At 43.3% G+C, this 12500-nt stretch overlaps 1 long non-coding RNA gene across 2 annotated transcripts in view; it reads right to left on the bottom strand.

Moving 5' to 3' along the window:
* Positions 1-3017: 3017 nt before the first annotated feature.
* Positions 3018-12500, bottom strand: part of LOC123510878 — a 10074-nt gene continuing 591 nt past the window's right edge. The window contains exons 2-4 of one of the 2 annotated variants that reach the window (XR_006676634.1): positions 12484-12500; positions 8542-8662; positions 3018-3283 (exon numbers count right to left, since the gene is read on the bottom strand). The exon at positions 12484-12500 is cut by the window's right edge and continues 62 nt beyond it. This is a non-coding gene — a long non-coding RNA (uncharacterized LOC123510878). The remainder of the gene's footprint in view (positions 3284-8541; positions 8663-12483) is intronic. The other variant, XR_006676633.1, reaches the window with a different exon arrangement.

The raw sequence follows: 12500 nt of genomic DNA on the forward strand, positions 1-12500 counted from the left end.
GTGTGTGTGTGTGTGTGTTCCGTAAATAAATGGTAAAAAAAAGTAAGAATGTGAAAAATAGAAGATATGAAACGAAACAGGAAAGGAAAAATGAACACATGAAAAACAGAGACAAGATGTAAGAAGAAAAAATAAAAGAAATGAAAGATAAAAAGGAGAAAACACAAATAACAAAGAATAAAGAAAAAAAAGAAAACAAAGAAGAAAGGGCACAAAACAAAACTGAATGATTGAAAATAAAAAGAAGAGGATCCAAAAGAAAAAGAGGGATAGGCAAAATAGAGAGATAAATATGAGAGACATGAAACAAAATTATGACTGGTAGAAGTGAAGTAAATAAAGAATGATGGAAGAGAAGAAAGGAAGGAAGGTATAATGAAGGAGGTGAGTGAGAGAATGAAGGATAGAGGTAATAAGGTGGAAAGAGAGAAGTAAAGGAGGAGGAGGAGGAGGAAGAGGAGGAGGAGGAGGAGGAGGAGGAGGAGGAGGAGGAGGAGGAGGAGGAGGAGGAGGACTGCAGAAGTGATGAGATGACTGAGAGAGAGAGAGAGAGAGAGAGAGAGAGAGAGAGAGAGAGAGAGAGAGAGAGAGAGAGAGGAAATAATGGTTGTGGTCAACGGTGTGTGTGTGTGTGTGTGTGTGTGTGTGTGTGTGTGTGTGTGTGTGTGTGCACGCCTACAAAGTTTAATATGGATGAGAGAGAGAGAGAGAGAGAGAGAGAGAGAGAGAGAGAGAGAGAGAGAGAGAGAGAGAGAGAGAGAGAGAGAGAGAGAGAAGAGAGAAGAGAGATTAAAGGAAGTAGTTGAGGAGGAGGAGGAGGAGGAGAGGCGACAGACGTTATGGAGAGACAGAGGAAGGGAGGAACATGAAAAGGAGGGAGGAGGAGAGAAATAACTGTGGTCAGAGAGAGAGAGAGAGAGAGAGAGAGAGAGAGAGAGAGAGAGAGAGAGAGAGAGAGAGAGAGAGAGAGAAACAAAAAGTGATACATGTTAATAACTTCCTTTGCAGTTATGTTTTTTCCCCTATTTTCCTTGTTCTCTCTCTCTCTCTCTCTCTCTGTTTATCTTCCTTCCTTCAGTTAATATTGTCTTATTTATTCTTCTTATTCTTCTCTTGTCTTTCCTTTCCCTACACACACACACACACACACACACACGTGACGGACAAGAAGGAAAAAATTAAGGAAGAGGAGGAGGAAGAGAAGGAGGAGGTGATAAAAAACAAAATAAAAAAGTAAAGTAATAAAAAATAATGCGATATTTGTGGTTAGTGAACGCCTTGCCTGCTCTCTCTCTCTCTCTCCACGGGCCAGCAGAGTATTAAATGTCACAGCGCAAGATAAACACGTTATTATTATTATTATTATTATTATTGGCAGTGGTGGTGGTGGAGGTGATGGTGGTGGTGCTGGTGGTGGTCAGGTCACACCTCTCTACGTTACCTGTAATCAGCTCAATATTCCAAGTCGTTGGCTAAATTACTCTTCCCATTTATCCTACTTCATTATACATTCCTGCACCTCTTCTTCTTCCTCCTCCTCCTCCTCTTCCAATCACCGTCTTTGCCAGTTGCCTCCTCCTCAGCTCAAATATTTCTTTCTCACAACTCGATAAGCAAGACAAATCCAACTCATCTCTCTCTCTCTCTCTCTGTGGACCGGCCTCATCTCCCGAGCATCATTAGAAAACTCATGCTCATTTTCTTTAACCTGCAGCTTTGAGAGAAAACGGACCCAAGCTTAAGTCACAAGCGGTAACTCAAGTAATAAAAGAGTAGCTGGAGAGAGAGAGAGAGAGAGAGAGAGAGAGAGAGAGAGAGAGAGAGAGAGAGAGAGAGAGAGAGAGCGAAAGGTGGTCACACAGGCAGGTAATTAGACAGGTAAGGAAAGGTGATTCTCAGAAGGGTTAATTAAGCTGGCCAGGTGTGGCTGTGCATATATATTTCAATGAGAAAAAAAAAGAGAGAGAGAGAAAGGGGGACTCACAGACAGAGAGCATATGACAAAGGCGACACACAAAGGCATAACCCAACCCACACACACACAGGACTGGGCAGAGGCTGAATGTACTAAGTTTTACTCTGGAGTCGCCATCTTAATCGCCGCTGCAGCAAAAACTTGTCATATTATCGTGGGTCGGAGGTCGAGAGAGAGAGAGAGAGAGAGAGAGAGAGAGAGAGAGAGAGAGAGAGAGAGAGAAAAGGGGGGATGGTTGTGAAGACAGGAGAGAGATGGTTGTGAAGACAGAAGGAAGGAAGAAGGGAAAAGAGAAGAAAAGGAGGAGGAGGAAGAGGAGGAAAAAGGAGGAGGTGGATGAGGATAAGGAGGAGGAGGAGGAAGACGGAGGAGGAGGAGGAAGATAATTTAGACAGCTAAGGATTACGGAAGAAAAATGACACGGCAGAAAAAGAATGAAGATATAGAAAATGCTGAGAGAGAGAGAGAGAGAGAGAGAGAGAGAGAGAGAGAGAGAGAGAGAACACACACACACCATGACAACCACAAGTTATCAGTCACAGCCTCATTAAGCCATCTCCACCTGTCGCTTCCTCACACATACCTGTCCCACGAGACTAATTAGCCAGCCAGGTGTTAAGGGCGCCTAGCTGGGGCTCAGGAGACTAGCAGACCCCTGAGAGAGACTTGGCTACGAAGCTTATTGTGTCTTATGAAGCGTGCGGGATTTGCTTATCAGTTACGTAAGCGAGAGAGAGAGAGAGAGAGAGAGAGAGAGAGAGAGAGAGAGAGAGAGAGAGAGAGAGAGAATTAGTGAATGGCAAGTGAAACGTGAGATAGCAGTTCTTGCCTATCCTCTCTCTCTCTCTCTCTCTGCTCCAGGCTCCCCCTCCCCCCTTAATTGTGAAGTGGCGTGTTTGTGAGCTGTTAAGTCTACTGAAGAAGTGAATCCTGACTCTCTCTCTCTCTCTCTCTCTCTCCTGGGCATCTTTATCAACATGTTTATTTTTTGCGTTTTTTATCTGTTTATTTATTTATTTATTCATATGCTTTTCCTTGACATTTATTTCTCCATTTATCATCTTCAATTTTCCTTTTTTTCTTCTTTCTTTTGGATAATAATTTGTTCTTACTTGTATTATTTATTTACATGTATTTTTTTCCTTCTTGTTTATCCTTCCGTCTGTGTTTTAATGAGTTATCGCTGTGGTGGTGTTGTTTATGCCTCTCCTCCGCCGATTGCCTGTGTTGTTACGTCTCTCTTTCTCTCTTTCCCTCTTTCGCGGGCTACCAGCGGCGGCTCCGACCTTTCTGTCTGTCACCTTCAATCTGAGAAGTAACAGGTGGAAATGAGCAGCAGATAGGCACACACACACACACACACACACACACACACACACACACACACACACACACACACACACACACACACACACACAAACTCTCTCTCTCTCTCTCTCTCTCTCTCTCACCACCACTACCACCACCACCACCACCTTCTCTCTCTCTCTCTCTCATCTCCCGGAATTACTGTAACAGAGTGAATTGGCGGCCGAGGACTGGGTTTGGGCAGCCATCCCTTCTTTCGCAGTCTATAAGGATGCAAGCAATGGCCAGGTAAGTATCAAGAGGCACAGGTAAGAACACACACACCTGTCTTGCCTTCGCCTTCAGGTAAGATTGATAAAAAAATATATATACATGTGAAAAAAAAAAAGAAAATAAAAACTGTCCAGAGAAATTATTAAAAAGTTTTGGGATTAGAGAAAAAAGTTAGGAAAAATAGTTTGGGGGTAATATATATATTTTTTTATAAGAATTTGTGTTTTTCTTTGTTTGTTCAGTATTTGGTTTGTGTGTTTTATTCTTACGTGTGTGTGTGTGTGTGTGTGTGTGTGTGTGTGTGTGTGTCTTTACATATCTCTCTCTCTCTCTCTCTCTCTCTCTCTCTCTCTCTCTCTCTCTCATGCAATCAGCCAGAATCCCCACAACAGTTTCAAAGATCTTATATATTTCCTCAACACCTGATGCTTTGCTCTTCTTATGGTGTAACTCACTCCTCACTCTCCCCCTCTCTCTCCTGACCACCCTCTCTCCCTCCCACTTTCCTTCTCTCCCTCTTATTCTTCTCCGTTCTCCCTCTTCCACTTTTTCCATCTCTCATTCTTCTGTTACACTTTCTCCACTTCCCTTTTCACTTGTCTCAGCTTCTCCTCTCCTTCTATCTCAGTTTTCTTGTTCCTTAGTCTCTCCTCTCTCTTCTTTCTCTACCTATCCCTCCCAGATTTCCTGTTCCTCAGTCTCCTTTTCTCCTCCTTCTCTCTCTCTTACTTTTCCCCAGGAGTCGCCACGCCTTCGCATTGCTGTCATAGAGGAAGATACAGCCTCCTCCTCCTCCTCCTCCTCCTCCACTTCTTCCTCTTCCTCCTCCTCTAGTTTCCACATTGTGTTCTATAAACCTAACCCCTTCAGTACTGGAACACATTTTTACCGTGATTTTTTAGTATTAGACAATTTTATTTGCATTAGGAAGGATCTGTGTAGGTCAGAAGATTAATGGCCAGAGTCTTCACTATTTTTAATCCCCATATAAGTTTCTGAAGCTGTATAAAACCACCAAACAGTCAACAGAATGAATATAAAAACACGTCACGGCACTGAATGGGCTAATGTTTCTCTGTTTCGCTACTTTTTTCCATCCTTTCGTAGTATACTCCCTTCCCTTTCCACCTGGTAACGTGCCCCGCTTGGTTCAAATCTATATAGGCAGGTATGAGTGTGATGCATGATGGGTATTGCGTCTATGGAGTTTAGCCATATCAGGAAAGGCAAGCAGTGATAAACTTTAAGAAATAGAGGAAGAAATTAATGCAGAAATGAGATACATGAAGATTTGATAGATTATGGTGTTCTGGTAAAATTTATAAAGGTGTATAGTGTAAAGCTAAGCAAAGTAAAGAAGTTTGAAGGTAAACTCAGGTAAACTATCAAACTATGAATAAAACAAGGCAAAACAAATTATCTCGTAAACTCAAATGAACTCCCAACTTGTAAATGAGAAAGCTTAACAAAAAATGGATAAGCTTTGAAGATAAAGTCTAATAAACTACTAATATAAAGATGATGAAATTAAACAAAACAAAGAAAAATAGATAGTAAACTGCCAAATATTAACCCAAAAATAAACTCGAAGGAAAACTCGGATAAACTACCAATTTAAGACAAACCTTCATAAAAAAAAAAAAATACGAGTTTGAAGGAAAACTAAAAGAAAAGAAAGAAAAAGAATCCTCGATGAAACTAAAACAAAACAGAGCGTAAACAAATAAATAGTTAATGATAAGTAGACCCAGTACACACCTGAGCAAATAATGACATAGGTAAACAAGGATGTCCTGCGTGTTAACCCAGGTACAAAAAGCGAAAGATTTGTAGTAAGACGAAGAACAAGAAGGAGGAGGAGGAGGAGGAGGAGGAGGAGGAGGAGGAGGAGGAGGAGGAGGAGGAGGAGGAGGAGGAGGAGGAGGAGGAGGAGGAGAAGAAATAGAAAAAAATAAAGAAAGCAATGTAAGAAATATTGAATTACCGTGAGAGAGAGAGAGAGAGAGAGAGAGAGAGAGAGAGAGAGAGAGAGAGAGAGAGATGCGGTGAAGCGTGGAAAACTAAATGCTGACAGACAGGTGATAACGAGAGGGTGGCTGGAGTTTCATTTTTATTATCATCATCATTATCATCATCATTGCTCTTATTATTATTATCATTATTATTTTTATTACTATTATTATTATCAGTAGTAGTAGTAGTAGCAGTAGTATCAGTAGTAGTAGTAGTAGTAGTAGTAGACGAGCTAAGTACATATCTAATTGAAAAACAAAGGAAATACAGAAATACAAAGGAGTTACAGCCAAGGGAGGAAGAATGTACACTTGACATACAGAGACTACAGTTAAAGGGAATATAATTAACCGGGACACAGGTGAAGGAGACACAGGTAGAGTCACCAAAGGAAGCACGTACAGTAAGTAAGTTCCAATATATGCTAAAGAAAAAAAAGATCCATTTAGGCTTTCCTCCTGCCAGTGACCTTGAAAACCAGAGAGAGAGAGAGAGAGAGAGAGAGAGAGAGAGAGAGAGAGAGAGAGAGAGAGAGAGAGAGAGAGAGAGAGAGAGAGAGAGAGAGAGAGAGAGAGAGAGAGAGAGAGAGAGAGAGAGAGAGAGAGAGAGAGAGAGAGAGAGAGAGAGAGAGAGAGACTTCCTTCTTCCACTCCTCTTCCTTCTCCTCTTTCACCTTCTTCTCTTTCACCAGCTCCTCCTCCTCCTCTTCTTCCTCTCCCTCCTCCCCTCACTCCTCCTCCTCCTCCTCCTCCTCCTCCTCCCTCACAACCTCCTGTTTGGCCACAGTAATAGTTTCTTGATAGGGCATCGAAAGGGTTCATTCTCTCTGATTATCAGCGTTGCAATTTTTTGGTTTGATGAAGTGGACAGGAGAGAGAGAGAGAGAGAGAGAGAGAGAGAGAGAGAGAGAGAGAGAGAGAGAGAGAGAGAGAGAGAGAGAGAGAGAGAGAGAGAGAGAGAGAGAGAGAGAGAGAGAGAGAGAGAGAGAGAGAGAGAGAGAGAATCATCCTAGGGACTCTGATCTCCGTCCAGTCTCCTCCATCACTCACACGAGAAGGAGAAGGAGGAGAAGAGGAAGAGGAAGAGGAGGAGGAGGAGGAGGAGGGAGGAGGGAGGGAAGGAGCCGGGCATCCCTAGCAGATAACACTCATTATATTGTTTACATTGTACGCTGCCTAACATTATATTGCACAGGTTACTTTATGGCCCTGCACTGCATTGTTATTGGCGCTGACAACCCCGTGTCTGCCGCTCCCTCTCCCTGTGCCCGCCTCCCTCCATAATGCGGTCAATTTCATGCATTAAAATAGTGCAGGTGAAGCTTTTGCGAGGAAGAGCAAAATGCAATCTTCGTAAGGTGAGGATTTTCCCCTCCTCCTCGCCAGATACTGTCGAGGAGCAGTGCTGAGTTCGGGGTGATTATATTGCAGTGTTGATGAGCTGTGCAGGCCAGGTGTATTATAGTCAAGGCAAGCCCCTCAAGGCGACTTTTTACTGCGGCTACGACAGGTGAGCTAGCCAGGCAAACCATCTCTCCCCTTCCTCTCTCTCTCTCTCTTGGAAGTGGATTTTGTAAGCTTTTTTTTTTTTTGAAGGGGTGTGTTTTTTTGGTCTGTCTCTCTCTATTATGCTTCCCTTCCCTTCTGTCCTACGCTTTCCTTATGCAGGTGGAATGAAGCAGTGGTAGATAAGATGATAGCTAAGTGGTTATAATTTACCTTAAGTATCTTCCTTTCCTTTAACTTCTCGTGGGCTAAAGGTGAGGTAAGGTGAGGTAAGGTAAGGTGAGATAAGGTAAGGTAAGGTAAGGTAAGGTAAGGTAAGGTAAGGTAAGGTAAGGTAGGTTAGGTGAGGTGAGATAAGGTAAGGTAGTGTTGTAAAGCAAGTTAAATAAATTAAATACAAGAAAGAAGAAATAAAAAAAAGGGAAGAAAAACAAGCAAAATAGTATAGAGGAAAAAGGGAAAATGTAAGGCAGAAGGGAAAAAGGAAAAAAAAAACTAACATTCCTAATTTTTTCTACTCCCTTGTCCACATTTCCTTTACGTGCCATATTTCATCACACTCCAATCTTCTCCTCCCTCCTCCCCACACATCCACAACTTGTCAGCTCCTCCCCCAACTCGTCCTGCCCTCCCCACAAATCCTCGCTGATGCTCTGAAGTCTCCCCCACGTCCCCGACACAACACTCCCTCCTCCCCCTCTTCACTCTCCCATCTTCAGCCCTCCCCCCTCTTCTCCGAGCCTCATAAAGCCTGCAGATAATCAGAATACATGCTAAGCCACCCGCCGGAGGGACTAGCGGCGGGATGTAATTACCAGGGGCTACGATAGAATCCCTCATGAGTTTACCTGCCAATTGCCATGATTACGAGACTTCAGGTATTCCGGTGGTGCGTCCGTCCCTCCCTCCTTCTCTCCAGCACTCCCTCCTTCGCTCTCCCCCTCTCTCCCTCTCCCTGCCGGACCACACACGCCAGATGGTAACTCGCCGGTTCGTGTATATCCAAGCAAACAGCAGCGGCCCGAATCGCTGCCTTGCGGAACGCCACTCAAGGCCTCGCGTCTTTCGCTATTGATCGCTCCCGTGTGTCAGGGCGAGTTTTCGTGTTCTCAAGCTCTAATTTGTAATCATCAAAGGGTGCTAAGCCCCCACAGGCCGCCAGGGAACGTTCGCCCTCAGCCCAACAACGCACAGAGGCCGGAATGGCGTGGCGCAGAAGAACGTGTTACTGTGCTAATTTCACTTATTACTCCGCACCAGATAGGACTTAAAAATAAATATGATAAACAAGGCTATTATTATTTTGCTACGGTGGTACCCACTAAGCGCGACAGATGTACGAGGAACTCACTCGCAGGGAATCCATAATAACAGAGGGTGTGCCGGCGGGCGCGGGGACGCTGCGTGGCGTGCAAGGAGGGGCGGCTAATGAAACATCTTGATTTGCGGACTCAGTGAATCAATTACCGTTCGTGTAGCATTTAGGGAGCGCGGGAGGGATGTTTGCTTGGCCATTTCGCTCTTGTTTACATATCTTATCTTCTTTTCGCGTGTGCAAGCCACCTCCGTCAACTCAAGACCCGGAAAACTGGAAAAAAAAACAGTGCTGATTAGGATACGTTATCTAGTGTCTTATTTCATCCCCTGGGAGTAGATAACAAGCACGTGGCGATAGATAGAATGAGTAAAATGAGTAGCAAGCGAGATTAGCGGGCACGGGAATGAGATGCGAGTCATGCATGGGTGGGGAAGGAAGATAGCGCCTCGAACTGCGAGAAGGATCGCAGAGGGAACGGAGACAAAGGGTAAAGAGTAAAGGAAGAGATGAAGGGATGCGCCAGGGAATGGATGCTTGGGAGGTGACGAACAGTGCGAGGCAAGGAAGGAATAAGTGTTGAAAATAAACAAGTGAAATGAAGAATGATGAAAAGGAAGCAAATAAGAAAGAACGAATTACTGAGAGAAATAATTATTAGAAGGAGATAACAGCTGAGGTAGAGAGAGTGCAGGTGAGAGGAAGAAGGAATGAAGGAGGGACACTCAACACAGTACTACCTACATATCTTGGTAATATTATGTAACTTTTCTTACTTTAGCTCCGCCCCGTTCTGCCCCGTCCCGCCCTGTCCAACCCTTAAATGCACACACACACACACACACACACACACACACACACACACACACACACAGAGTTCAACAAAACAAACACTTCACACGCCTTCGCTCTGCTCAAAGTAACCTGCCAAAATACTTTCCCAGGATGACTTTGGCTACGAATCACTGAGACAAAAATTAAGAAAACGACAGAAGGAAAGAAATAAGAATACTCGGCTATTGGTCTTCTTCTATACCAGATCCTCGGCGCTGCTCCCCATAAAGCAAGTTGACGCAAATAACTGAAGGAAAAATAAGCAGCCTAGCTCGCACGATGGCCATTCTTCTCAGCGAGGGTGATCGGTTCAGCATATTGCCTTCCGCGCCGCGCCAATCTATATGATAATCCCTCTACAGGCTGGTGGACCCGATCAGTAATTGAAAAGTAATTGGAGCATGTTATTCAGAGCAAGTGTGCGGTGAAACGAATGTGTATTATAATAAATGGGAGCGTCTTGCGTGGTTAAACACTTAGGAATTTAATGTGACTGCTCTGGTGCCGCTCTCGGGGGGTTATCGCGGCGGGCGTGAGGCATCCTACATCTGGCTGCCGTACCCACACCTTGCAATGGTGGCGGCGGCGCTGTTATCATTGTCTGCCCCACGCCCTGGCCGTCTGTACCGCGTACTCGGTTGCATTTTACTCTGAACAATAACCACTCCTTCGCTCACTGCACTCTGTATTAGTCAGTCGCCGCCCAGCGCACTCCCCTTCGCTTGAACTCGCCCCGTCCCTGGCGCGGCGGGTCTAGTGATCCCATCAGGCATTCCCTTCCTTTGAGTTGCAATGCTCGCCACTGCCCTTATGTCCCACCAGTCCCCGCCCTTCTGCCCCACTGTCCCGTTACCACCGGCATGGGTACAGCCTTACCGTACAGCCCGAGCCCCTGGTGACCGGCCTGACCCTTGACCTGTGGCCTCATTAACACCGTCCACGCGGCCTTTCCTCATCGTCATGTTCCCCTAGACAACAAACCCGCAATGACCGGCCCCTTGACTTGACCGCACGATGATAAAAGTTCGAATGCACGCTTCACTCTTCCTTTATCAGCCAGTACCTATTGAGTAAATACGAGAGAAGTATAATCCCGCTCTTCGACGTGTACCGTGAATAATAAATAACTCGCGCCAACACTTGCATTAAGCATTCGGGAGATAAGGTGGGAGGAGCGGCGCGGAGACAGGCGGTGGCGGCGGGAGGCTGGCCAGGGGTCGTTTTTGTTTTCATCACGTGACTAACCACTCTACTGCTACCCCGTATTTTAAAGGCTGAATATGGATTGCCAGGTATCAAATCTATTACTGCATCAAGCGGCTATTATTAAGCACTTGGAGCTGGCATGGACACTAATCATCCGAGTCTGCCGGGGTAATATTCAAGATTACCGCGACCCGCTGACAAAAACTCGCAACCCTCGGCCAGCCCTGTAGGACGCCGCTGGTATTTACTCATCTCTTTGTCGGTAATAATTACTGTGTATATCCACTCACTTAACAAACCCACTTGGCTTCCTTGCTCTGAGTGGTTTATATATTTATCTGTGCGGTGGGAAGAGGATTTTTACTGACTGAAACCCTTTTATTGGAAGTACCAGTTTCTCAGGCGTGGGTGTGTTGGCCCACTGAGCCTCTGGCAGTAGCGGCCTCATCTCACAGCATCGTTTGTTATGAGAGACTGACATTGTGCTATTGGTCGGCAGCATTTCCATATTTCATTACTTGCAACTATTGTAACCTATAATCAGAAATGCCCGGCGACGTTTAAATTTTGACCGGGCATGTAAATATTAGCGTCGCAAGCCTTGGGGTGTCCGCGGCCGCCGTTACACAAATTCTCCACAACAGCAGATACATTATAGGCTCGGAAGCTTACCCTGATAACCACTCCAGCTCGATGCACATGAGATATTAATGTCGTGCAGAGGAACATTAATTATATAATGCACGTGGTTTCCCTCTGCATCACTTCACCACTGCATCACTTCGCCATCATCCCTTGCAATCTTTTGACCTCGCTGATTCTAATCCCCAGAATCCCCCTTTCTCCTCTCGTATCCTTGTGCACTCTGTTCTCTGTAGGTCACTTGGCAGTGCAACTTATATAGTGAAAGGTGGTGAGGTCGATTGCAGAAAGAGTGCAATAGGATGAGGGAAGACCTTTGGGCAATGAGCAGAACCTGACGAAGGAGAGGTTGCTGCCGAGATAACTAACTTCTACCGCCCTCCGCCTCCGCCCAGCTCAACATCAACAGCCTCACTTCCTCTCATCCATATTAATCCATTCGATTTTTTTTCTAACTACTTCCCCTTAAAAGTAGTACGTATCGATCCACAATAATAGTAATCGTGGTAATAATAATAATAGTAGTACTACTACTAGTATTAATAGAAGTAGTAGTAGTAGTAGTAGTAGTAGTAGTAGTAGTAGTAGTAGTAGTAGTATTATTATTATTATTATTATTATTATTATTATTATTATTAGTAGTAGTAGTAGTAGTAGTAGTAGTAGTAGTAATAGTAGTAGTAGTTATTAGTAGTAGTGGTAGCAGTAATAGTAGTGGTAGTAGTAGTAATAATAATAATGATAATGATAATGATAATAATAATAATAATAATAATGATAATAATAATAATAATAATAGTAATAATAATAACAATGATAATAATAATAGTAACTAATAATAATAATAATAATAATAATAATAATAATAATAATAATAATAATAATAATAACAAGATGGAGAAGAAAAGAAGAAAATGAGATGAAGATAAAGGACAACAGCAACATTGATTAAATAAGAAAATATGATCACAAATATATATATATATATATATATATATATATATATATATATATATATATATATATATATATATATATATATATATATATATATATATATATATATATATATATATATATATATATAATTGTGTAATAACATGTTCCCTTACCTTGATTCCTCCAGTAGGCTTTACTGAACATGGAGTTGTTTGTTGATATTTGGAATATGATTTCCTGCACATGTCACTCCATTTCAACAAGTTCAGGAGTTATTTGAAAAAGACTCCTTAAAAATGCATTTCGATCAGATCCCTCTCAATTTACAGTCTTCGAAAGTGAATATATTAACTTAATCAGACCCAACGATTAGAATTATTTGCTCATACTTTCACCAAAAGCCACATATTGAATGAAACATATAGATAATTGTAAACCATCTATCTCATTCACAGTACATATACAGTACATACCTGCAATAGGCGAGTGG

The sequence above is a fragment of the Portunus trituberculatus genome, chromosome 30 (assembly GCF_017591435.1).
Source record: "Portunus trituberculatus isolate SZX2019 chromosome 30, ASM1759143v1, whole genome shotgun sequence".
NCBI classification, from domain to species: domain Eukaryota; kingdom Metazoa; phylum Arthropoda; class Malacostraca; order Decapoda; family Portunidae; genus Portunus; species Portunus trituberculatus.